Consider the following 26,182-nt stretch of genomic DNA (forward strand, 5'->3'; position numbering starts at 1 on the left):
CTAGCAGCCCTGAGACACCAGAATGGAAATGGATCTTCTTCTTGATGTTACCGGGGCACCACTAAATTGCAGGCCTTGAACTGGTTCTGTTTTCATCCCAGCCCTGACCTTTATTTCTGCATTTTCCCCAATACCGCATAATTTCTGTGTTCTCCAGACTTATTCTCAGCTTTCTGGATGCTACTTTCATGTGTTCCTCCATTCAAAAAATATTTATTGAGCACCTACTGTGTGCCAGGCCCAGACAGAGATGCTGCACTCATGAAGTCAAGCAAAAGTGCCAAGAATTTGTAACTGTAAACCCTGATCATTGTAAACACTGTGAAGGAAAAGGACAAGTGTAGGAGCATAATGCCTGGGGACCTTGCATGGCATCTGGGTTTAGAGAAGTTTTCATGGGAAATGATGTTGGAGGGGATTGGGATAGGTGAACACAAGTTAATTAGTTGATTGAAGAGTATAGGAGAAGGTCTAGGGAGAGTTCATCAGGTAGAAAGAATGGCATGTGCAGGGACTCAGTGGCTGTGTGGTGCTGGAATCAGGTATGGGTCTATGCAGTGTTTGACTTGAAACCACTGCAACCCAGGTAACATACGCAAGAGATCAAGGCTATTAAAGGGTCCAACTCAGCTTTCTTTATCCTATTCTTCTGTGTGGAATTTCCCTTTGGTTCACAACTCAGAACACTTAAAGAGCTATGCAGGGAGGTAGACGGTAGAGATTCTAGTTTTTACTCAATACAAACAAGCTCTCAGTGCTTGGTCCAAGCAAGGTTTATCTAGTGCTCAAGCTTTATATCCAACGTGAGGTTGGCAGGAAGGGGTATTTGTCCTGTATCTGCACTCAGTGACCCAGACTGGCAGAGGCTTCACTGAAATACAAAGAAGAACATAGGCCAAATAGTAAACCAGCTCTGGAAGCTTCTCTCCAGAAGTGTTGCACATTTCACTGGCCAAATCAAGTCGCAGAGCAATGCTCAACTTCAAACTACAGCAGTGGGAGCATCCTACTACCATGAGGCTAGTAAGTAGAAAATTAGAAGTATTTGGTGAGCAGCAGTAATGATCACTACAGAGATGAACCTTCGTTGATCTGATATTGCAGCCTATGGAAAGAGCAAATAACTGATGCCCTACCTACAACCAACCCATTTTCTCACCTTCTCTCATGTGCTACTGTAGGGGTGGGTGGGTGTGGGTGAAGGCATTGTAGTGCAGTGATAGTGTACAGAAGTGGAGATCAGGAGGTGTTTTGTAAATGGATAATAGGTAAGGAGGATAAAATACCATTTCCATCTCTTTGACTTTTTCCTCTACTTCCTGGAAGAAGCAAAACAGAAATGTCCTTCATATTATTTTCGGCATGTCTGTTGAGCTTTTTATTGAAGTTCTCTTAATAGAATTTCTAAGAGCTCCCTCGTGTTCCTTGTTCCTTTGTATGTAGTGTCCTGGTCTTCTTTTATGAACACAGTACAGTCTCTTATTTCTCTTAGGATTTAATTATGATTCTACTTTCATGGGTTCATTTTCTCACCACTTTGTTTCTCTCCCATCTTTGTTTCTGATTTGATTCTATTTTGTTTTGTTCTGTCTTTACCTTTCATAGTAGAAGTTGTCCTCAAATGTCTGGTCTTCCTTAACTGTCAAATCATATTTAAAAGTGAGTCCCAGAAAAACCCTATTCAGAAACATGAGTGTGGCTTATCACTTTGTGAGTCTCACTGTAAGGTTGCTATCATGGGATCATTCATTTGGTTAGAGGAAATCTCCAAATGCCTGTATCCATAGTTTAGAGGTTCTTAACTTTTTTGGTGCCATAGCAGTCTGGTGAAGCCTGTTTCAGAATAATGTTTTTAAATGCAAGAAATCAATTATATCAAATATTAAAAATTAAATCTGTGATACAGTAATATGTGCTTATTAATGTATCATGTAATAAGCTTTAGAGTTGTGTCTAATAACTGTTGAAATAACGATGAGTATAAATACTCTTTCAAGATATATGCAATGAGTAATGTGACAAGAACATATCTATGATTCCTGTTAGTGAGAAAGTCACAGATACTGCTAATACTACGATGGTTTCTTGCCCACATTCAGAAATGACGGAAATGCTAACTTTCAGAGGTTAGTGAAAACAAAAATGAGTTATTGTTCTCATTCATGTTCATAGACTCTCTGGTTAAAAAATCTTTACTTTTGGGTGGTCTTTACTTTTGGGTGGGTCGATTCTTTTGCAGAAAGCAGTTCACCAATCTCCAGCCTCAAGTATGTGGGCCTGGTTGCAGGCCTTTCGGGAGCCAGGTGGAGAACAAATCTCTCTGCAGTGGGAAGATTTTCCCATAATCCCTCTGTTTTCAGCACAGTAACTCACCCTCCAGTCTCAACTGTGCTTGCTGTCTCCAAATCCAGAGGCTGTAGATAAAATCGACCCCAGGTTTTCTCTTGATGAAGCATGGGTAGAGAGGGGATATGGGAAGTCTACCTTCTCTTTTAAAGATGTTCAGTCCACATTCCAATTTTCAGGCTTTTTTTTTTTTTTGCACACCTGCCTTTCAAGCACCAGTTATCTCCAATCCCTGAAGATTTCTGTAGTTTCGTGTGGAAATGACTAGCTTTTTGGCTTTCTGCTGCAACACACTCAGATCATTGCTTTCTCTAGTATAAGCAGTTGCCAGCAGTTAGACTATTTCCCAGATTTCAAAATGTTAGTTTTGTTGTCTGCTATCTTCTCTTTGTCCTTGTGAGGTTTTTTTTTTCTTCTCTTAATTTCTTTACTGTCATTGCTTTGTGAGGCTTCAGGAAGAAACAGACATTTGCATTCAATGCTGTTTTATCAGAAGCTTTGATGCATTCATAAAGAGAATTTTATTATGTCTGGGATTCACATCTTTTTTGTCCTCTCATAATAGCATATCTCCTTATTCCTTATTTAATATAAAAGTGAGAAAACAAGGTTATAGGCAATGCAACTTTAAGGAAGATATCTCTTTTGTGTTTTAAGAAAATCATTTCTTTAAAGAACTTTTCTTAGACTTTGCCTAGATGCTTTTCATCTCTCTGCTTATAACACTAGACTATGAGTTCCTCAAAGGCAACAAACAGGGAGTGGGCATTTTCTTCTTTCAGTAGAACGGTAAAAGTAGAGTATCTCCTATGGGTCCAACCTTACCACAGAACAACTGTGAATTCTTGACAAAATATAAAAAGCACCATGCTTTGTGACCACCTAGAGGGGTGTGATAGGGAGGGTGGGAGGGAGATGCAAGAGGGAGGGGATATGGGGATATATGTATACGTAGAGCTGATTCACTTTGTTGTACAGCAGAAACCAACACAACATTGTAAAGCAATTATACTCCAATAAAGATGTTAAAAAAAACCCAAAATAAGCAACTCCCTGAAGTCACTGGAGAGAAACCAAAAGCAGACATAAATTGGAATTGAGTCAAAACTTGCAAGGAAATGGGATTGGGTGTTTCCTGTTGATAAGACTTTTTGTTCAAAGGCATGCCCCAATCAGATTGAGCAAATTAGCTAACTCTTAGATAGAAACCCTTGTAGTGTACTGGTTTTAAGAACCAGAAGACAGAGTTTAGGACTATCAAAGTAAATGGAAAGTGAGGGTGGAAATCAGGGAAAGGAGAAATGATGGAGGAAAGGAGACATTAAATTTTGCACATAAGTTGTGGGAAAATCTCAGGATCATCTCTGAGCTATACATGCATGGGGCAAACTCCCAGCAGGTCAGATAAGGCTAAAAGAACTGAACAGAGATTTTAGCAACTATCCATCGCAGAGGTGAAAAGGACTGCGACTTGAGTCTTGCCACATTAACTACCTGATCAAACAAACATACAAAAAATCAACATGAGGAAATAACAAAATCCAGTTTCTACCATGTATTTTTCACAGTGCTCAGGATACATCTCAGATAACTGGATACATAGTCAAGAGGAAAGGCAATTAAAGACATTGATCCTGAGATGACCCGGATGCTAGAATTAGCTGATAAGGATTTTAACTATGCCCAAGGATACAAAGGAAATATGTTTGCAATGAATGGATAAACAGAAAATCTCAGCAGAAATATATTAAATAAAAAAAAAAAAAAAAAAAAAACAGAAAAGAAAAAAGAACCAAATGGAAATTCTAGAAAAAAAAAATACAATATCCAAAACAAAAAATTCACTGGGTGAGCTTAATAGCATATTGCAAGTAAAAGAAGAGTCAGTGCCTTGAAGACAACTCAATCGAAATTTTTTTTCATTTTTTTTTCAATTGAAATTATACAATGTGGAGAATAGAGAGAAAACAAAAAGGAAAAAAATAACAGACTCTCAGTGATTTGTGGGACTATATCAAAAGGTCATATACATATAGAGTTCTAGAAAATAAGAGACAGAACTGGGTAAACCCAACATTTGAAGAAAGAATGGGCAAAATTTTGAAAAATTTAACAGAGTCAAAAAACTCAGAATCCTACATAGTATAAATAGGAAAAACAAAAAACAAAACCCACCTTGGAAATGTGAAAAACAAAAGATAATCTTGAAAGTATCCAGAGAAAAAAGACACTTTATATATAAAGATTGCAAAATTATTACATTTTAACTTCCAACATACTGAAAATTAAGGATATATATTGTAATCTGTAGAGCACGACAAAAATAATAGAAATAGGTAAATGAAAAAGACAATAAATTAAAGCGGAATTCTAAAAGTAATTTCAATGAACTCAAAATGATAGGAGAGGTGGGATAGAAGAACACACAAAAAAGGGACAAATAGAAAACAAAGAGGAAGCCGATAGACCTGAATCCAACCACATCAATAATTACATCAAATGGAAATTAAATACTCCAATAAAAAGGCAGGGATTGTCAGAATAGCTTAAAAGGCATGAAGTATATGTTTTGTATATCCGAGGTACTTTAAATACAAAAATTCTGTTAGATGCACCCTGAATTCAAAGACTCCCTTAAAGACTGGGAAGAAAATATGTACATATTTTCATAATGTTGAAAGGTCAATTCATCAGAAGACTTAACATTCAGAAGAACATTTGCACTTAGGAACAAAAAGAGTTTCAAAATCCATGAGGTAAAAATTGGTAGAATTAAAGAGATGAAGAGACAAATTCACAGTTATGGTTGGAATTTTAACAACTTCTTTTTGCAATTAATAGAACAACTACATAAAAAGTCAGTAAGGATACAGACCAAGTGAAGAACATTGTCAACCACCTTGACTACTTGACATTTATAGAACACTACACCTAAGGAATGCAGAAGGTACATTCTTTTCAAGTACACACGTATATTCACCAAAGAGGCCATATGCTGGGCCAAACAAATCCCATTAAAGTACAAAATTTGAAATATCCCAGAGTATGTTCTTCAACAAAAACAGAAATAAATTAGAAATCAATAGTAATAAGATATTGAGTAAAACTCCAAATATCTCAAATTTAAGAAACACACTTCTAAATAATTGATGAATCAAAAAAGAAATCATAAAGGAAATTAGAACAAATTTTCATGTCAGTGATTATGAAAGTTCATAGCAACATTTGTGGGATGTAACTATACAATGCTTAAAAGAAAACTTATGATCTTTAAATGATTATATTAGAGAAGAAGTAAGATCTGACATTAAATGATCTAAGCTTCCATCTTAAGAGGAAAAGAAGAGCGGTGAAAACATAAAATAAACAGGAGGAAATAACAAAGAGCAGATATCAGTGAGTTAGGTAACAAAAAATACAGAACATCAACAAAGCCCAAAGTTGCTTCTTCGAAACTAGTAATAAAATTGAGAAACCTCTAGATAAGGTAGACTGATTAAAAAAGAAAGAAAGAACGAACAAGAATACAAATTAGCAATACTGGGAATAAAAGAGGGTTTATCACTACAGCTCTTAGAGATATTAAAGGACAATAAGGGAATATTATGAACTTAATAAAATTAAGTTTGAAGACTTAGGTGGAACGAAAAAGATTTTTGAAAAAAATATATGTGGGAATAGAAAATCTAAATAGTTCCATACCTATTAAAAATTAAAATCATTATCAAAAATATTTCCCCCAATAGAACTCCAGACCCAGGAGGCTTCACTGATGAATTCCATCCAGCTTTTAAAGCAGAAATAAATCAGTTTCACACATTTTCTTTCAGAAAACAGAGGAAGAATGAGCACTTCCTTGGCAGTTGTATGAAGCTAGTGTAACTGAGAACAAAACTAAAAATATTTACAAGGAAGTAAAATTATAGACCAAGTTCCCTCATGAACATAGATGCAAAAATCCATAACAAAATCCTACCAAATTAAATTCAGAAATATATTAAAAAAAATTAAAAATCATGACTAAGTAGGGTTTCTTCCAGGGCCGCAAGGGTGGTGTAAAATTTGAAAATCAACCAATATAATTCATGTTACAAGAGAACTAAGCATATGATCATTTCAGTACATGCAAAAAAGTATTTGATGAAATTCAACACCCAATTATTAGGAACAGTACAGAATTTCCTTGATCTGACAAAGAGGATCAACAAACAAAATTAAATTAATCATAACTTAATGGAATATTTTACTCCTAAGTTCTAGAACAAGGCAAAGATGCCTACTCTAATAACTTATATTCAATATTTCCAGGGCAACAAAGTAAGAAAAAGAAATAAAAAGCATACAGATCAGAGAGAAGCATAACTCTATTTGCAGAAGACAATTTTTTACATAGAAAATCCTGACTAATGTACAAAATAATTACTAGGAGTACTAAGTGAATTAGCAAGATTGTATAAGGATTTATATATAAACACTGATTATATTTTTATATTATAGCAGCAAACAGAAAACAAAATTAAAAACAATTCTTATGTATTCAAGCGTTAAGAAACAAATGACTGCTTAGGAATACATTTAACAAAGGCAGGGATTGAATCACATTTACCTTTATATCCACAATGATTAGCAGAGTTGCTGACAAAGAATACATTTAATAAACTTTGTTGAAAAATGAAAGAACATTTATCTGCTATAACAGAGATTTAAATTAATGTCTTAAAATATGAGAAGTTGTTTTCTCCCTCATCTATCTGTCATGGCATAAGTGCATCTGGGCTCAAAGGATGGTATCCTCATGTCACAGGCCATACTCTTTCCTGAGCTACTTTTGCATTCCAACCAGAGTATATGTACTGAGGTTGTGCCTATTGCCTCTGCTCATAGCCCATTGGCTGTAAGTTAGTCACATGGTCATGTTGCAAGGAAGGCTGCCAAATGTAGTGTTTATCTTGGGCAGATATTGTGCTCTATGGAAATTATATTATTGCAGAAAAAAAGAGATTGCATATTAGAAGACATCTAGTGGGTTTTGACACACCAGTCCCAACCTGGCAGCTACAGTCAACGATAATTTTAATTATAATATTTTACTGTTCTTAAAGCTAAAGTATTTGGAAATCACCAATAAGTTTAGAGCTCACTTTTACCAATGCACCCAGTAGACTTCAGAGAAAGTTCTGCTTAGCTGCTGTTTTTATTTAACTGAATTATGTGCAAATTATCACTTTTAATTATCGACATCCTAAAATATGTACTTATAAGACACACTGCTAAATACAGAGCACTTAGAAAACTAAAAACCTACACTGACCAGGATTTATGAATTACATGTCAAAACAGAAATCACAGAATAAGATTTGTGCCTGATCAAATTATAGATTTTAGCATACTGACTCATAAATCAGTCACTTGAATCCTAAGGACAATAAAAGGATTTATAAATCAAGACTTATTTAGGATTTATTAGCCTAATGTCTACCATAAGAATGCAATGTTTATAAATCTCCTTTCTGACTTAAAAAATTAAATTTTATAAATTCTTTTGTAGTCATGGTACATCTCTAATGACACTCTTGATGGGTACACATTGTGATGTACCCTGCTGATGCTTAGGATACACTGATTAATGACAATGTCAGAAGGAAAGATAATTTTATTAAAATTGCTTAACATTATTTAAGTAAATTTTAAAGGATACGTTTATAATTAAAACAAAAATCTATTTTTTTATATTACAAAGATTTGAATGTTTATGGGTTTGAATATTTTGAGAATAAAATAAATTATACTTTATAAAATGACATGAAAAAAATAATTTAAATGCCAAAACCATTTCAGAACAGGTTAAATATTCCAGGACACATTAAATGACAAAATTTCTCTTCTATAAATCCTGGTCTGTGTTAAATTTCTAATTTGGCAAATAATTTTATGTTAAAATCACATAATATATTTCATTACAGATATAAGATATTTGTGCTATTTTGAAATATTTTATTTTTAAAGTTCTATTTTCTCCTTTGGCAGATCCTGTTTAGACTCTCTGGATTTGCCTCCCACCTGGGGAAGTGGTATTGGTCAAAATATTCACATGGCTGTTTTCCCATTTGGATGAGTTCTCTGCTCAAATATTACCTCCTTGGGACCCTTATCTGCTCATCACTGACCATCCAGTTTAAAGGGGTACCCACATCACTCTCTTTCCTTTAGGCAGCTTTATTTATTTTTTTCACAGAAAGATGCTAATAAACAACTGTCAGTTTAATTCCAAGATGGGAAAGTTAATGAATGACAACACAGGCAAACAGCAGCCCTGTAAAGTTTCTATCTTCTGGTTAACATGATACTCCCAAAAAACTTAAAGATGGTTTACTTTATTCACTTCTCAATAATGAAAAACTAAACAGATAATTTAAATAAGCCCATAAATAAGGTGTTTCCTTAGTTGGGACATGGCCCTTGCTACCTTTAGATATCAGACATTTATAAAACAGAGCTGGAAGAAATAGTTTGTAATTTTTAAAACAAAATGCAAGTTCAGTAACTATATCAAGCAAACAATGATCTGCTTAGTTTCTAATTTCAGAAAAAGTTGGGATAATATTTCTGTGGGTTTACCAATTAGCTAATGTTGGTGAGGGTGTGGAGAAAAGGGAACCCTTGTACACTGTGGGTGGGAATGTAAATTGGTGCAATCACCGTGGAAAACAGTATGGGGATTCCTCAAAAGACTTAAAATAGAACTACCACGTGATCCAGCAATTCCATTCCTAGGTATATATATGAAGAAAACGAAAACACTAATGCAAAAAGATACATGCACTCCAATGTTTATAGCAGCATTATTTACAATAGCCAAGATGTGGAACCCACCTAAGTGTCCATCAGCAGATGAATGGATAAAAAAGATATGGTGTGTGTATATATATATATATGTGTGTGTGTGTGTGTGTGTGTATACACACACACACACACACACACACACACACACACACACACACACATATATACTGGAATATTACTCAGCCATAAGAAAGAATTCTTCCATTGGCAACAACATGAATGGACCTGGAGGGTATTATCCTTAGTGAAATAAGTCAGACAGAGAAAGCCAATAATGTGTGTTATCACTTATATGTGGAATCTAAAAAATAAAGTGAACAAATGTATATAACAAAACAGACTCACAGACTCCTAGGGGTAGGGGATTAAGAGGTACAAACTGCTATGTATAAAATAAACTACATGGATATATTGTACAGCACAGGGAATATAGCCAACATTTTATAATAACTTTAAATGGAGTATAACCTATGACATTTTTGAATCACTATGTTGTACACTTAAAACTAATATAATATTGTAAATCAACAATACTTCAATACAACAAATAAATAAATAAAACAAAATTTCTGTGGGCTTTCATTCTCTTGATATTTTCTTAAAATGCAATTTTTAAAATACAAAATGGAAAGTTTTTAATCTACAAAATAAAATGTAAAATACAAAAATCATACTTTAAAAACTATTATTGAAGAGGTTTGGTTAAATGTATCCCTCCCTCCTCATCCCAAGGTCCAATAATTGTAGCGATGATGATAATAACGACAACAGCAACAACAGATGTTTCTGTTATAACAAGATGTACGCATTCTTGAAAAAAAAATTCTACAATATCATGAATTAAAAATAATAGGACTGGGCTTCCCTGGTGGCACAGTGGTTGAGGGTCGACCTGCCGATGCAGGGGACACGGTTTCGTGACCCGGTCCGGGAGGATCCCACATGCCGTGGAGTGGCTGGGCCCGTGAGCCATGGCCGCTGAGCCTGCGCGTCCGGAGCCTGTGCTCCGCAACGGGAGAGGCCACAACAGTGAGAGGCCCGCGTACCGCAAAAAAAAAAAAAAAAAAAAAAAAAAAAAAAAAAAAAAAATAGGACTTATGGGAAAAACAGACTAGAGAGAGACCAGTTAAGATCTATGCAGCTTGGTAATCAAAGCCAGTGGTGGATCAGTGTTTCCCGAAGTCTGACACTTGTATAATTTTGAGGACCCTTTTTAAGGAAAATACATTAGATTACCTAACTGCCTGATACAGCTTAGCAGGGTAAATTCCCATATGTTTTACTATATTTTTTGGCTGCAAATTCTTTCAGCTTTTCTTCACATGACAATAACTGCAACAAACAGAGAAGAAAAAGATAACGCAGTCTTTATTCTAGTGCAGGGATTGAGATTTACTTGGGGTTATTCTTGGTGTAAAAATTTTCTTTAGCCTCACAACTCGTTGGTGATAATGTTGTGTAAATATTTAGGACTCATCAAATTTAAGACAACTTCTATTCGGTTTCTTTCATATACAAGTAGTATAACTGTGTTTGGAAGAATTTTCCACAGACTTTCTTCTGGCTCCTATATGTCAAATTTTGTTTCTCCATCACTACTCATAAACTTCCATTCTGCATAGTTGTAAGATACACTTCAGTTACACATTCATGTTGCCACCGGACCTCCAGCTTTGACCCTTCCTGCAAGAGCACTGGGCAGGGCTTCCCTGGTGGCACAGTGGTTGAGAGTCCGCCTGCCGATGCAGGGGACGTGGGTTTGTGCCCCGGTGTGGTAGGATCCTACATGCCGCGGAGTGGCTAGGCCCGTGAGCCATGGCCATTGAGCCTGCGCTTCTGGAGCCTGTGCTCCGCAATGGGAGATTTTGGGGAGCCCTTCCCGTAGTGGAATGACTTGCAATAATTTAGCTACACATGGAAGTGACTAGGAATCACCTAAATATATACTAAACTTAGACTGAATGCATCCACAATTCCACTTCTCCCATCTGGAACCCCAAAATGGTGCAGCCATTCCAAAGCCCCTGATGATGAAGAAACTGAAGTGGAAAGAGACTGTGGTCTTAAAAGAGACAGTCAAAATATCGTACTTTGCAAGTGGTACAAAAATGCATGACCATTTGAGTACTCGCTCTTAGATACAATGTAGGGGCCCCTGCAAGATAAGAGCTCTGAAGAGACCGCTTCATTAATGTCACAATAGCTTCTACTGGGCTTAGAGTAGTCCAGCAGCAATAATGGATGGATACTCAGGAAATAACTTGCCCAACTCCAGGAGGAAGCTCATTGTGGCCTGAGGCTGCCTCAGAGGATATTAAAAACGCACAAAAACAATCTAGTGGAAATGCCAGCTTCCCAGCACTGAGACAATGCAGATGGAAATGTCATCTGGCAGAAGTCAAGGGCTGAGTAAGGCTGAGGGTGCGTTTTTTGGGTTAGGGAGCCCCAGATGTGAGCACTCATTTTTATATTGCTTAAAATAGTACAAGAAAGGATCCCGCCTGTGCAGCATTTAAACCAGGGGTTCCCAACCTGTTAGGAGCCAGGCCGCACAGCAGAAGGTGAGTGGTGGGCAAGCGAGCAAAGCTTCATGCTCCCCATAGCTCCTAGCGTCCGCATTACCGTCTGAACCATCCCCGCCCAGTATCCGCCCACTCCCCTCCCCCCCCCGCCCGGCCCCCAGCGGTCCGTGGAAAAATTATCTTCCACGAAGTTGGTCCCTGGTGCCAAAAAGGTCGGGGACTGCTGATTTAAACTAAAGGTCTTGTCCTTACCCGCTGAAGATTGTAATTCTACTCTCACTTTTTTTGACTCTCTTTGCCAAGGAAAAATCATGCTTGAACCAACATAACTTTCCTGTTACACTAATACCAATCCCTGATTTGCCTATCACGTAAGAGATAACTGATGTAATGGAAACACACATAGACGGTAGCTAATGACTACTGAGCACCAGCTGCTGTTCTAAAGTGGTTCTCAAGTATTAACAAATTTACTCCTTGTAGCCACCTATGGGACAAATTCTAATGTTCTTACCCTTTTACGACCCTGTTTTGGGCAGTGCTAAAAGCTTTGTAAATTTGACTGTCCATGGGGTCACCGAGAACTCATTGATCTCCTCCTATGTCCAATTACTTTGATCAAACATAAATAAATCTTTATAGGATTTTATTTTCAAGACTCCTGAATATATTCACCATAGTAATATAACTCTTTATGTGTCTATGTATGTATGAAAAAGTCATAGTTCATGAAATTACAGATTATATCTCTTAATTTGATTACTAAACAAGATAATAGGAGTCCAAAATGAAATGTTTTTTCGTATGGTTTTGTTTTATGAAATTAATTAATTAATTTATTTTGGGCTGTGTTGGGTCTTTGTTGCTGCGCACAGGCTTTCTCTAGTTGCGGCGAGCAGGGGCTACTCTTCATTGTGGTGCGTGGGCTTCTCGTTGCAGAGAATGGGCTCTAGGTGCTCGGGCTTCAGTAGTCGTGGCACGCAGGCTCAGTAGTTGTGACTCACGGGTTTAGTTGCTCTCTGGCCTGTGGGATCTTCCTGGACCAGGGCTCGAATCTGTGTCCCCTGCATTGGCAGGCGGATTCTTAACCACTGCCCCACCAGGGAAGCCCTGGTATGGTTTATTTAGACCAGTGTGGTCCAAGGGCCATCTGTTCCATAATTTCCTAATGGGAGGTGGCTAATAAAAATATGTTTTCTGCCCCTATTTGGGACCTACTGAATCTGAATTTCTAGATTAGGTTCCGAGAAAATGGATTTTTAGCAAGCACTCCTAGGTAATTATAATGCATACTGAAGTTTGGGAACCCCTAATTTAAAGTAATTTAAATGCTGTGAAATCTCTACTTTACTTTCCAGTGAGCAGATATAACTAATTGTCTAGTGTTTATAATCTCAAGACATTTAAAAGTTTGAATGTGATTTAGGAAATGAATAAATATGTTTTTGTTTCTTGTATGCTAATATAGGCTTGAAAGCGTTATTTGAAACAAATGATGCAGTACAGGAAAAAAAAGAACTACAAGATTTTGCAGATCTTTAAATCAGACCATCGATTAATTGAAACACCTGGGAGGTTAGTCTTCCTAATAGCATAATCTAAAAAGTAGAACAGATTTTACTGGCTTTGGAAAAATTGTTTGAGGATAAGCTCTTTTCCCTTATGAACTACTTCCTTCCTGCACCCAGAAAGGAATGAATTTTGGGGTCTTGCAGTTCTGAGTAAGCTCTCTCTTCTCATAAATACTTAGATTAGAAGAAAAAAGCCAGGACCATTCTTTTAAAAGGCTTAATGAATTTTTTAAAATGTATGAACATAGTTGGGAAATCCTGCCAATGATTAAAGGGTCTTGGGTTTAATATTACATTTTCTTTTCCCAAATTCTCTTCCACATTTCATGAAACAATATATTTCTCTAAATAAACCTAAGTTGAAATTAATCATTTTAGTCATTTTCATCACAAAATTTAGTTATCAATACAAGTTTCTGCTGCTCATGTCTTGATCTTTATTCTATGTCATCTACAGGGCATACTCTCCATGCTGTAAGTTAAATTAATATTTTTTTTTGTTGTTGTTTTTTTGTTTTTTTGTTTTTGTTTTTGTTTTTTTTTGGCTGTGTTGGGTCTTCGTTTCTATGCGAGGGCTTTCTCTAGTTGTGGCAAGCGGGGGCCACTCTTCATCGCGGTGCGCGGGCCTTTCACTGTCACTTACTCTCTTGTTGCGGAGCACAGGCTCCAGACGCACAGGCTCAGTAGTTGTGGCTCACAGGTCTAGTTGCCCCGTGGCATGTGGGACCTTCCCAGACCAGGGCTCGAACCCGTGTCCCCTGCATTGGCAGGCAGATTCTCAACCACTGCACCACCAGGGAAGCCCTAAATTAATATTTTTACCATCACTCCAATGGCTTTTTGGTGCATTATGTGTGGGCCATTTCCTTAAAGATCTCATTTCCTAGTTGAGGTGTTTACACATAAAAACGCCAGGGATTGTTAAGTTCTAGGTTGGTTTAGAATTAGAATAGAGTAAATCTAACCTTCCATGCTATTATCTGCAATTCACTGACATGACATAATTAAAAATGAAGAAAAAGAAGAAGAAAATGTAAATAATTTCATTTAATCCTACATGTAAGTCAACATACACATATTGTTATTTTTCTCTTGGAAGATTAGTTTCAAAAAACAAAATTAGTTTCTTTATTTGCTGCTTATAAAAACCAAATATCAAAATTTTGAAGCTCTCCTTTTGATTGTTATGCCTTTTTGGTTGATTGACCCTTTTCTCATTAAGCAATATCACTTTTTATCTCTGGTGTCTCTGTTCTGGACTTTACTTTGTCTTATATTAATATAACCACTCTTACTTTTGGTTAATGTTTGCATGGTAAATCTTTTTTCAACCATTTAATTTATTTTTCTTTTCTTGGCTTGATAGCTCATCTCTGCTCACCCCCACCCCCAGCTTTATTAAGGTATAATTGACAATTAAAAATTGTTTACCTTTAAGGTGTACAACTTGATGACTTTATATACATATATAGTGAAATAGATCACTACAATGAAGGTAATTAACATATTGACCACCTCGCAGTTACCTTTTTCTTGTGTGTGTGTGCCTGTGCCTGTCTTGAGAAAAAGTAGGATCTACCCTCTTAGCAAATTTCAATTACATGTATGGTATTGTTAACTGTAGTCACATTATTATACATTAGTTCCCCAGAATTTATTCATCTTACATAACTGACACTTTGTACCCTTTGACCAACTCCATTTTCCCCACCTCCCATAGTTTTGACCTACTTATATCATTATAGTTGAAGTGAGTTTCATGTAGATAGGATACATTTCTGTCAGTTAAAAAAAATCCATTCTCCGTCCTTCAGTTGGTGTTGTTTTGACCATTAATGTAATTATCGATCTGTTTGGATTTAGGTTCATCATTTTATTAGTGATTTCTGCTTATTTTCTCTGTTTTTCACTCCTTTGATTCATTCCCTTTACCTGCCTTCTTTTGACTATAGGCATACCTCAGAGAGACTGGGTTCGGTTCCAGACTACTGCAATAATGTGAATATCACAATGAAGCAAGTCACATGGATTTTTCAGTTTCAAAGTGCATATAAAAGTTACATTCACACCATACTCTAGTCTATTAAGTGTGCAATAGCATTATGTCTAAAATATACCTACCTTAATTAAAAAATATTTTATTGCTGAAAAATGCTAACCATCATCTGAGCCTTCAGTAAGTCGTAGTAGTAACATCAAAGATCATTGATCACAGATCACTATAACAAATATAATAATAATGAAAAGGTTTGAAATATTGAAAGAGTTACATTAAATATCGAGAGAATGATACAGAAATATGAAATGAGCAATTGTTGGAAAAATGGTGTTCAGATTGGATATTTTCTATTTCCTTTTTTCTAATTCAGTCTTTTCACTATTAATTTCACTAATAGTGCTCACCCTTACTTTCTGGGTCATTTTCATAAGAGCTGCTTCTGAGTCTCTATCAGATAAATCCAACATCTTTGTTGCCTGATTGTGTTTTCCTTTGTGAGTCGAGATTTCCTTGTTTCACTGTATGCTGGGTAATTTTTGGACTATATCTTGAACTTTTTGAATATTATGTTATGAGACCTTGGGATTTGTTTAAGTCTATGGGGAATTTTGATAATTTAGTTTTAGCTGGCAACCAGCCAGGTTCAATTTAGACCACAAATTCCAATCAGACTTCTGTGGGTTGTGGTTTCAATGCAGGTTCCATTTTCAAAGCTTCTGTAGTCATGTTTGGATCTGTTCCATGCGTACACCACTCAAATGCCAATCTAGGACTTGGGTGGTTGTATATGTTGTATTCAATTCTTAAGTTCTATGGTGTACTGTTTAGGGTCAGATCCATGCATGTTCAACCTGAGATGAGCCCAGGGGTTCACAAGCAACTTTAGGGGTCATTTTCTTAAGTTCTTCTATCTTGATGATCTGGTTCCCTGGGGCCACCCTTTGTGGTTCTCTGGTCAGAAACAGGGGCTTTATTTACTCTGCTCAAATGGGTTCATTTCCAGGGTTGAATAGTTGGAGGACAAAGCTTAAAAAAAGCAGTGGGGATTCACCCCATTCTCCTAGTATTACATCATTCTGATCAGAAAGGAAGGTTCGCCATTCTCAGAGTTCTAGGCTCCTGTCAGCTCCTGTTGCTGCCAGTGTCACTGCCACTACTGTGGCAACCAAAAGGTCACTTAGGAGCTACACAAGAGAACAAAGAAAACTATTGGGGGTACTTCCCCCACTGTCTTTGAGCATGAAGAGATCTTGCTTATTTAGCCATAACTGGAGAGATTTTCCTGTATCTCTCTCTGCCCATGTCCTGAAGCCTACTTATGTATTTTGGGCTGTGTTTGGTCCAGAGTGGAGTAAACAGAGGGGAAAAAACTGGTAAACTCATAGCTAGTTGGGTAGTACTTTGAATTTTGGTCTTGTTCCTTAATCTGCATAAAATTGCTCTTCATCTACCTGAAATAGCTGTTCCACTCATTCCATCCAAATTCTATAGCTGCATTCAGTGGGGAGCAGAGAGTGGAGTGTGCTCTCTCTGTCTTATGCAGAAGTGGAGCCAATCATCCCAAAGAAAGGTAATGAGACAAAACAAGTTTACAGCAAACACTAAGCAAAACACATAGCATGTATAGTAAGCTGGCTGTTTAAAGCCAACACGCTGAGTAAAAGGAAACTCATTTTAGAACTGATAGACCTCAGCTGACCTGTGCTATGATCAATGACTGTATTCAGCATGCCATCTGGCATTTACTTGCTGGCACTGAAAACACTTTGTCTGGCGGTTGTTGCTAAGGTTGGTTAGGTATGATATCATCGGAGGCAAACTCATCCCCCTTTTCATTCTTGCAAGTCAGAAACACTGACATATTGAGAGAACTGCTGATTAACAATTAAAAAAAAAGTCTAATCAGGGCAATTCTAAACTTTTATATGCAAAGGCATGCTCAACTCTATAGCGTACTGGGATCACTCCACTGAAATGGCTAGCACTTAGGATACTTTTTCTGCATTAATTATTGGCATGTCATCAATAGAGATGAACCAGTCATATGCACACTACATATTTCTGAAAAGTTGTGAATGAAATAAATTAAGAAAAGGAACTTAATTGGAACTCTACAATGAATTCTTTTGTAAAGCAAAATCATTGCCCTCTGATTTTGGGATTACATGTATGATTTTTTCATAAACCTGATTTATATATTTTTATTTAGACTTGTTTACCCTGTTTTTGAGTCAGCTTCTCTAATTCACAGGTCAGCCTAGGGCAACATGGCAGATTTGCTACTTAAGGCACATGACTTTTTTGGCTGTATTATGCTTATAGCAATGGCTGAGCAGCAGGAAACAGTACTTAATTAGCTGCCTTTGCAGTTATCAGGCTGCAATCACATTTGATTAAGAAGGCTGTTTATTTCACTCAAGGCTGAGAAAGCTCTCCTGAGGACAGATGCCCATGTTTTGGCCCAGAGAACCAGAAAAAGAGCCTCGCACATGAAGGGGCACTCTGCAGCTCAGTCATAGGTTTTCTGAATGACCTTGGTGAAGTCACTTTGCTCCCCATTTGTTTCCTCTTTTCCCAGACTCCAAACGTTTTCAAAGCCCAATGTCAGGAACATATTTCAAAACTCTTCTAAGTACTTTTATGTGCTAATATACCCTTCAGTCTAATTCTGGGAGATAGGCAAGTTGTTACTCTTATACCCTCTTAACAAATTAATAAAGAGGCTCAATGATATTAGAAGAATAAAGTTTACACAGCAAAAAAGAAGAGGAATTCAAGACCAATTTGGTGAACTTGGTTGTTCTTCTACACCCCCTATTGCTAAAACAACTATTAATTAAGAATAGAATCATAGAGAGTTGTTTCCTGTTTAATTTCACCTGACAAAGGGCAAGAAGGTCTATTTTCTTAATGTGAGGATGGGAATTACTTGAGACTGAAACCATAAAGAAGAGTTTTCCCCATTTATTTCATAAATATAAATTCAAATAATTGCCTATATGTAATACTTTGGAAGTTGACCTTGCATTATTCCTGGTGTTTATAGAGGAAAAATGTTGTATTAACATTGTACAGTTGCTTTTTTTTTTCATTATTTGTGGTAGCTATGTTTTTTTTAACGCCTTTATTAGAGTATAATTGCTCTACAATGGTGTGTCAGTTTCTGCTTTATAACAAAGTGAATCAGCTATACATATACATATATCCCCATATCTCCTCCCTCTTGCGTCTCCCTTCCACCCTCCCTATTCCACTGCTTTAGGTGGTCACAAGGCATCAAGCTGATCTCCCTGTGCTATGTGGCTGCTTCCCACTAGCTATCTATTTTACATCTGGTAGTATATATATGTCCATGCCTCTCACATCGTCCCAGCTTACCCTTCCCCCTCCCCATGTCCTCAAGTCTGTTCTATGTCTGTGCCTTTATTCCTGCCCTGCCCCTAAGTTCTTCAGAACCTTTTTTTTTTTTTAAGATTCCATATATATGTGTTAGCATACAGTATTTATTTTTCTCTTTCTGACTTACTTCACTCTGTATGACAGTCGCTAGGTCCATCCACCTCACTACAAATAACTCAATTTTGTTTCTTTATATGGCTGAGTAATATTCCATTGTATATATGTGCCACATCTTCTTTATCCATTCATCTGTCAATGGACACTTAGATTGCTTCCATGTCCTGGCTATTGTAAATAGAGCTGCAATGAACATTTTGGTACATGACTCTTTTTGAATTATGGTTTTCTCAGGATATATGCCCAGTAGTGGGATTGCTGGGTCGTATGGTAGTTCTATTTTTAGTTTTTTGAGGAACCTCCATACTGTTCTCCATAGTGGCTGTATCAGTTTACATTCCCACCAACAGAGCAAGAGGGTCCCTTTTCTCAACACTCTCTCCAGCATTTATTGTTTGTAGAGTTTAGGATGATGGCCATTCTGACTAGTGTGAGGTGACACCTCATTGTACTTTGATTTGTATTTCTCTGATGATTAGTGATACTGAGCATCCTTTCATGTGTTTGTTGGCAATCTGTATATCTTATTTGGAGAAATGTCTGTTTAGGTCTTCTGCCCATTTTTGGATTGGGTTTTTTGTTTCTTTAATATTGAGCTACATGAGCTGTTTATGTATTTTGGAGATTAATCCTTTGTCCGTTGATTCATTTGCAAATATTTTCTCCCATTCTGAGGGTTGCTTTTTGTCTTGTTTATGGTTTCCTTTGTTGTGCAAAATCTTTTAAGTTTCATTAGGTCCCATCTGTTTATTTTTGTTTTTATTTCCATTTCTCTAGGAGGTGGGTCAAAACGGATCTTGCTGTGATTTATGTCATAGAGTTTTCTGCCTATGTTTTCCTCTAAGAGTTTTATAAATGTCTGGCTTTACATTTAGGTCTTTGATCCATTTTGAGTTTATTTTTGTGTATGGTGTTAAGGAGTGTTCTAATTTCATTCTTTTACATGTAGCTGTCCAGTTTTCCCAGCACCACTTACTGAAGAAGCGGTCTTTTCTCCATTGTATATTCTTACATCCTTTATCAAAACTAAGGTGGCCATATGTGCATGGCTTTATCTCTGGCCATTCTATCCTGTAAAATTGAGCTATATTTCTGTTTTTGTGCCAGTACCATACCCTCTTGATTACTGTAGCTTTGTAGTATAGTCTGAAGTCAGGGAGACTGATTCTTCCAGCTCTGTTTTTCTTTCTCAAGATTGCTTTGACTATTTGGGGTTTGTGTTTCCATACAAATTGTGAATTTTTTTGTGCAAGTTCTGTGAAAAATGCCAGTGGTAGTTTGATAGAGACTGCATGGAATCTGTAGATTGCTTTGGGTAGTGGAGTTATTTTCAAAATGTTGATTCTTCCAATCCAAGAACAAGGTATATCTCTCCCTCTGTTTGTGTCATCTTTAATTTCCTTCATCAGTGTCTTATAGTTTTCGGCATACAAGTCTTTTGTCTCCTTAGGTAGGTTTAGTCCTAGGTATTTTGTTCCTTTTGTTGCAGTGGTAAATGGGAGTGTTTCCTTAATTTCTATTTCAGATTTTTCATCATTAATGTATAGGAATAAAAGAGATTTCTGTGCATTAATTGTGTTTCCTGCTACTTTACCAAATTCATTGATTAGCTCTAGTAGTTTTCTGGTTACGTCTTTAGGATTCCCTATGTATTGTATTATGTCATCTGCAAACAGTGACAGTTTTACTTTCTCTTTTCTGATTTGGATTCCTTTTATTTCTTTTTCTTCTCTGATTGCTATGGCTAAAACTTCCAAAACTATGTTGAATAATAGTGGTGAGAGTGGGCAACCTTGTCTTTTTCCTGATCTTAGTGGAAATGGTTTTAGTTTTTCACCATTGAGAACGATGTTGGCTCTGGGTTTGTCATATATGCCCTTTATTATGTTGAGGAAAGTTCCCTCTATGCCTACTTTCTGCAGGGTTTTTATCATAAATGGGTGTTGAATTTTGTAGAAAACTTTTTCTACATCTATTGCGATGATCATATGGTTTTTCTCCTGCAATTTGTTAATATGGTTTATCACATTGATTGATTTGCATATATTGAAGAATCCTTGCACTCCTGGGATAAACCCTGCTTGATCATGGTGTATGATCTTTTTAATGTGCTGTTGGATACTGTTTGCTAGTATTCTGTTGAGGATTTTTGCATCTATGTTCAGCAGTGATATTGGCCTGTAGTTTTCTTTCTTTGTGACATCCTTGTCTGGTTTTGGTATCAGGGTGATGGTGGCCTTGTAGAATGAGTTGGGGAGTGTTCCTCCCTCTGCTATACTTTGGAAGAGTTTGAGAAGGTTAAGTGTTAGCTCTTCTCTAAATGTTTGATAGAATTTGCCTGTGAAGCCATATGGTCCTTGGCTTTTGTTGGAAGATTTTTAATCACAGTCTCAATTCCAGTGCTTGTGATTGGTCTGTTTATATTTTCTATTTCTTCCTAGTTAAGTCTCGTAAGGTTGTGCTTTTCTAAGAATTTGTCCATTTCTTCCAGGTTGTCCATTTTAATGGCATATAGTTGCTTGTTGTAATCTGTCATGATCCTTTGTATTGCTGCAGTATCAGTTGTTATTTCTCCTTTTTCATTTCTAATTCTATTGATTTGAGTCTTCCCCCTTTTTTTCTTGATGAGTCTGGCTAATAATTTCTAAATTTTGTTTATCTTCTCAGAGAACCAGCTTTTAGTCTGATTGATCTTTGCTATCATTTCCTTCATTTCTTTTTCATTTATTTCTGATCTGACTTTATGATTTCTTTCCTTCTGATAAATTTGGGGTTTTTTTGTTCTTCTTTCTCTAATTGCTTTAGGTGTAAGGTTAGGTTGTTTATTTGAGATGTTTTCTGTTTCTTGAGGTAGGATTGTATTGCTATAAACTTCCCTCTTAGAACTGCTTTTGCTGCAACCCATAGGTTTTGGGTCATCATGTTTTCATTGTCATTTGTTTCTATGTATTTTTTTATTTCCTCTTTGCTTTCTTCAGTGATCTCTTGGTTATTTAGTTGTGTATTGTTTAGCCTCCATGTATTTGTATTTTTTTACAGATTTTTTCCTCTAATTGATATCTAGTCTCATAGCATTGTGGTTGGAAAAGATACTTGATACAGTTTCAATTTTCTTAAATTTACCAAGGCTTGCTTGATTTGTGACCGAAGATATGATCTATTCTGGAGAATGTTCCATGAGCACTTAAGAAGAAAGTGTATTCTGTTGTTTTTGGCTGGAATGTCCTGTAAATATCAATTAAGTCCATCTTGTTTAACATGTCATTTAAAGCTTGTGTTTCCTTATTGATTTTCAGTTTGGTTGATCTGTCCATTGGTGAAAGTGCGGTGTTATAGACCCCTACTATGATTGTGTTACTGTCGATTTCCCCTTTTATGGCTGTTAGCATTTGCCTTATGTATTGTGGTGCTCCTATGTTGGGTGCATAAATATTTACAATTGTTATATCTTCTTCTTGGATTGATCCCTTGATCATTATGTTGTGTCCTTCTTTGTCTCTGATAATGGTCTTTATTTCAAATCTATTTTGTCTGATATTAGAATTGCCGCTCTAGCTTTCTTTTGATTTCCATTTGCATGGAGTACCTTTTTCCATCCCCTCACTTTCAGTCTGTATGTGTTCCTGGGTCTGAAGTGGGTCTCTTGTATATAGGATATATACGGGTCTTGTTTTTGTATCCATTCAGCTAGTTGATGTCTTTTGATTGGCACGTTTAATCCATTTACATTTAAGGTAGTTATCAATATATATGTTCCTATTACCATTTTCTTAATTGTTTTGGGTTTGTTACTGTAAATCTTTTCCTACTCTTGTGTTTCCTGCCTAGAGAAGTTCCTTTAGCATTTGTTGTAAAGCTGGTTTGGTGTTGCTGAATCCTCTTAGCTTTTGCTTGTCTGTAAAGATTTTAATTTCTCTGTCAAATCTGAATGAGATCCTTTTTGGGTAGAGTAATCTTGGTTGTAGGTTTTTCCCTTTCATCACTTTAAATATGTCTTGCCACTCCCTTCTGGCTTGCAGAGTTTCTTCTGAGAGATCAGCTGTTAACCTTATGGGGATTCCCTTGTATGTTAATTATTGCTTTTCCCTTGCTGCTTTTAATATTTTTTCTTTATATTTAATTTTTGATAGTTTGATTAATATGCGTCTTGTCGTGTTTCTCCTTGGATTTATCCTGTATGGGACTCTCTGCTCTTCCTGGCCTTGATTGACTATTTCCTTTCCCATATTAGGGAAGTTTTCAAATATAATCTCTTCAAATATTTTCTCAGTCCCCTTTTTTTTTTCTTCTTCTTCTGGGACACCTATAATTTGAATGTTGGTGCATATAATGTTGTCACAGAGGTCTCTGAGACTGTCCTCAGTTCTTTTCATTCTTTTTTCTTTATTCTGCTTTGCAGTAGTTATTTCCACTATTTTATCTTCCAGGTCACTTATCCATTCTTCTGCCTCAGTTATTCTGCTATTGATTCCTTCTAGAGAATTTTTAATTTCATTTATTGTGTTGTTCATCATTGTTTGTTTGCTCTTTAGTTCTTCTAGGTCCTTGTTAAACATTTCTTGTATTTTCTCCATTCTATTTCCAAGATTTTGGATTATCTTTTCTATGATTACTCTGAATTATTTTAGGTAGACTGCCTATTTCCTCTTCATTTGTTTGATCTGGTGGGTTTTTACCTTGCTCCTTCATCTGCTGTGTGTTTCTCTGTCTTCTCATTTTGCTTAACTTACTGTGTTTGGGGTCTCCTTTTTGCAGGCTGCAGGTTCATAGTTCCCCTTGGTTTTGGTGTCTGCCCCCAGTGGCTAAGTTTGGTTCAGTGGGTTGTGGAGGCTTCCTGGTGGAGGTGACTGTTGCCTGTGTTCTGGTGGATGAGGCTGGATCTTGTTTTTCTGGTGGGCAGGACCACGTCTGGTGGTGTGTTTTGTGGTGTCTGTGAATTTTTTATGATTTTAGGCAGCCTCTCTGTTAATGGGTGGGGTTGTGTCCCTGTCTTGCCAGTTGTTTGGCATAAGGTGTCCAGCACTGTAGCTTGCTGGTTGTTGAGTGGAGCTGGCTCTTAGTGTTGAGATGGAGATCTCTGGGAGAGCTTTCACTGTTTGATATTATATGTAGCTGGGAGGTGTCTGGTGGACCAATGTCCTGAACTCTGCTCTCCCACCTCAGAGGCACAGGCCTAACACCTGGCCGGAGCACCGAGACACTTTCAGCCACATGGCCAGGTACTTGGGGACTTTCTTGCCTTGTGGAAAGTCTGAGGTCTTCTGCCAGTGTTCAGTAGGTGTTCTGTAGGAGTTGGTCCACATGTAGATGTATTTCTGATGTATTTGTGGGGAGGAAGTGAACTCCATGTCTTACTCCTCTGCCATCTTGAAGGTCTCCCTGTACAGTTGGTTATTTGCAAGCACTGGTATCACTCAATTTTTGCAAAATGAAGCACAGAGAGATAACATTCTGTTTACCTTTTTTGACAGTGTGAATTCATACAGAGTATGTTTGAAGTAATTTGTTATGTTTTTCTTTATTTTTGTCAGATTTGGCCAAAGGCATAAAAAACATTCTTTTTGTTATCTGTAAGATTTTCTTTCTTCTTTCTCTTTCCTTAAGAATGCATATCCAAACTACAAATTCTATTTATCTCTGAGCTACTGTGGGTTAAACAGCCAAGGCTTTCACCCATGGAACATTCTGATGGAATCCTATTATACTTTATGTGGTTATCATCTCCCTCTGAAATTTGCATTAGTTATGGGTGTGTTCATCCTAACATTTGGCAATTGGGAGACAGCTGGAAGATAGTGTGCTCTGGCCAGCAGCTGTCCATCAGAATTCTTCCAATATAATGGAATAAAAATCACTGTGTGTGCATAATCTTGCCTCCTCAATTTTATTGATAAAATATTTTATCTCTAAAAATTATGCAACTGAATGGAGTTGTACAGGAGTCTGTTGCCTGATGAGTCACAGGCTGGCAGATCATACTGTCTCATTGATAGAACATATTCAAATATGTGAATTGTGCGAAAGCCTGGATGGGAGGTAGGTAGGACCAAAACTAGGCCTCCTAGTATATACCTGAGGCAAACTTCAGTGCAAAGCACCTTCTACCTTTGGGTTCTGGATCTTCTGTAGTGGAGCCATTTTTCAACTTTTTCCACTGAAACACTGAGCATTGATAGAGCACATTCAAATATGTGCTGTACAATGAAATATGACAAGAAGTTAAATCATTATAATCAAATTGCCTTTTGAGTTCTAATTCCTATCATCTGATTATAATTTATTATAAACAGTGTGATTCGAAAGTGATGGCTGACTCCCTAGAAATCACTCCTTTTATTTTGTAATCATACCTGATTTTTACCCCATGAAAGAAATTCTCTGAAATCAATAACATATTTGAATTATGAGTTGATATTTCTAAGCAAATATTTACCCAGTTGATACATGTTTATTTAGAACTCACAAAATGTCAGCTTTCTCATCCTTAAATGGAGGATTACTTGTGTTTAAATGATCCACTCTGGATCATTCAGTTGGTCAGGCCCCATGGTAGGTTGGCAGACCTGCTTCTTGTCCTCTTGGAAGGACAGACAGATCACTTAGGAACTTGAATAAAGTGATAAATAATAGCAGGGCAGAGAAAGGATACTAATATGGCAACATATAGGAGGGAATTTAATCCAGATTGAAGTTAAGAAAAAGCTCCCCCCAAAATATGATGTTTAGATATTCATAAGTTCTTATAGCAATAAATAGTTTTCATTCTTCCCATCTTGAAACCATTAGTTCTTCAGGAGCCAGTGGGGAGTAGCAGAAAAAGGTCAAGCACACATAGTTTTAAATGCCAGCTTATTACACAGTAGCTGTGTGAAATTAGACAAATTACTTAACTCTGAGTCTCAACTTCCTCATCTGTACCGAGAAGAATAATAATACCCAGGTAATGGGGGCTATTCTGAAGATTAATAAACTAATATATTTTAAGCATCTGGGACAGAGATTGCATTAAATAAATGATAGTTCCCTTCACTCTAATAATTTCTGCCACTGCTAAACACTCTTTCCCTTATAATATCCAACTCTGACTTCTATCAAATGAAGGTAACCCCTAAAACCTGGAATATATGACCAGCTGTGAGTTGTTTGGGGCACAATCTCATGGATGAATAAATAAAGATGGATCCTCACATAAACTGCTTTGTTATGGCAACATATTCAATTCAAAATGAACCAAAATACCACAAATCCTATCTTTTACATAATTTAAAATACAAAAAGCACGTAGAAGAGAATTAAGGGATTCACTGTTCCAGCCACCATGGAAGGTATATTCAGGCTGATTAGTGAAGGAAAAATCAATTTTAACAGTGAAGGAATTTTGAAGG

The 26,182-nt window shown here is 36.7% G+C and overlaps 1 protein-coding gene across 3 annotated transcripts in view; it reads right to left on the bottom strand.

Annotated features, from left to right (window-relative positions):
- Positions 1–26,182, bottom strand: part of CYYR1 (cysteine and tyrosine rich 1) — a 105,577-nt gene that overhangs the window by 64,169 nt on the left and 15,226 nt on the right. The window lies entirely within an intron of this gene.

Source organism: Tursiops truncatus, chromosome 4 (assembly GCF_011762595.2).
Source record: "Tursiops truncatus isolate mTurTru1 chromosome 4, mTurTru1.mat.Y, whole genome shotgun sequence".
In the NCBI taxonomy this organism is placed as follows: domain Eukaryota; kingdom Metazoa; phylum Chordata; class Mammalia; order Artiodactyla; family Delphinidae; genus Tursiops; species Tursiops truncatus.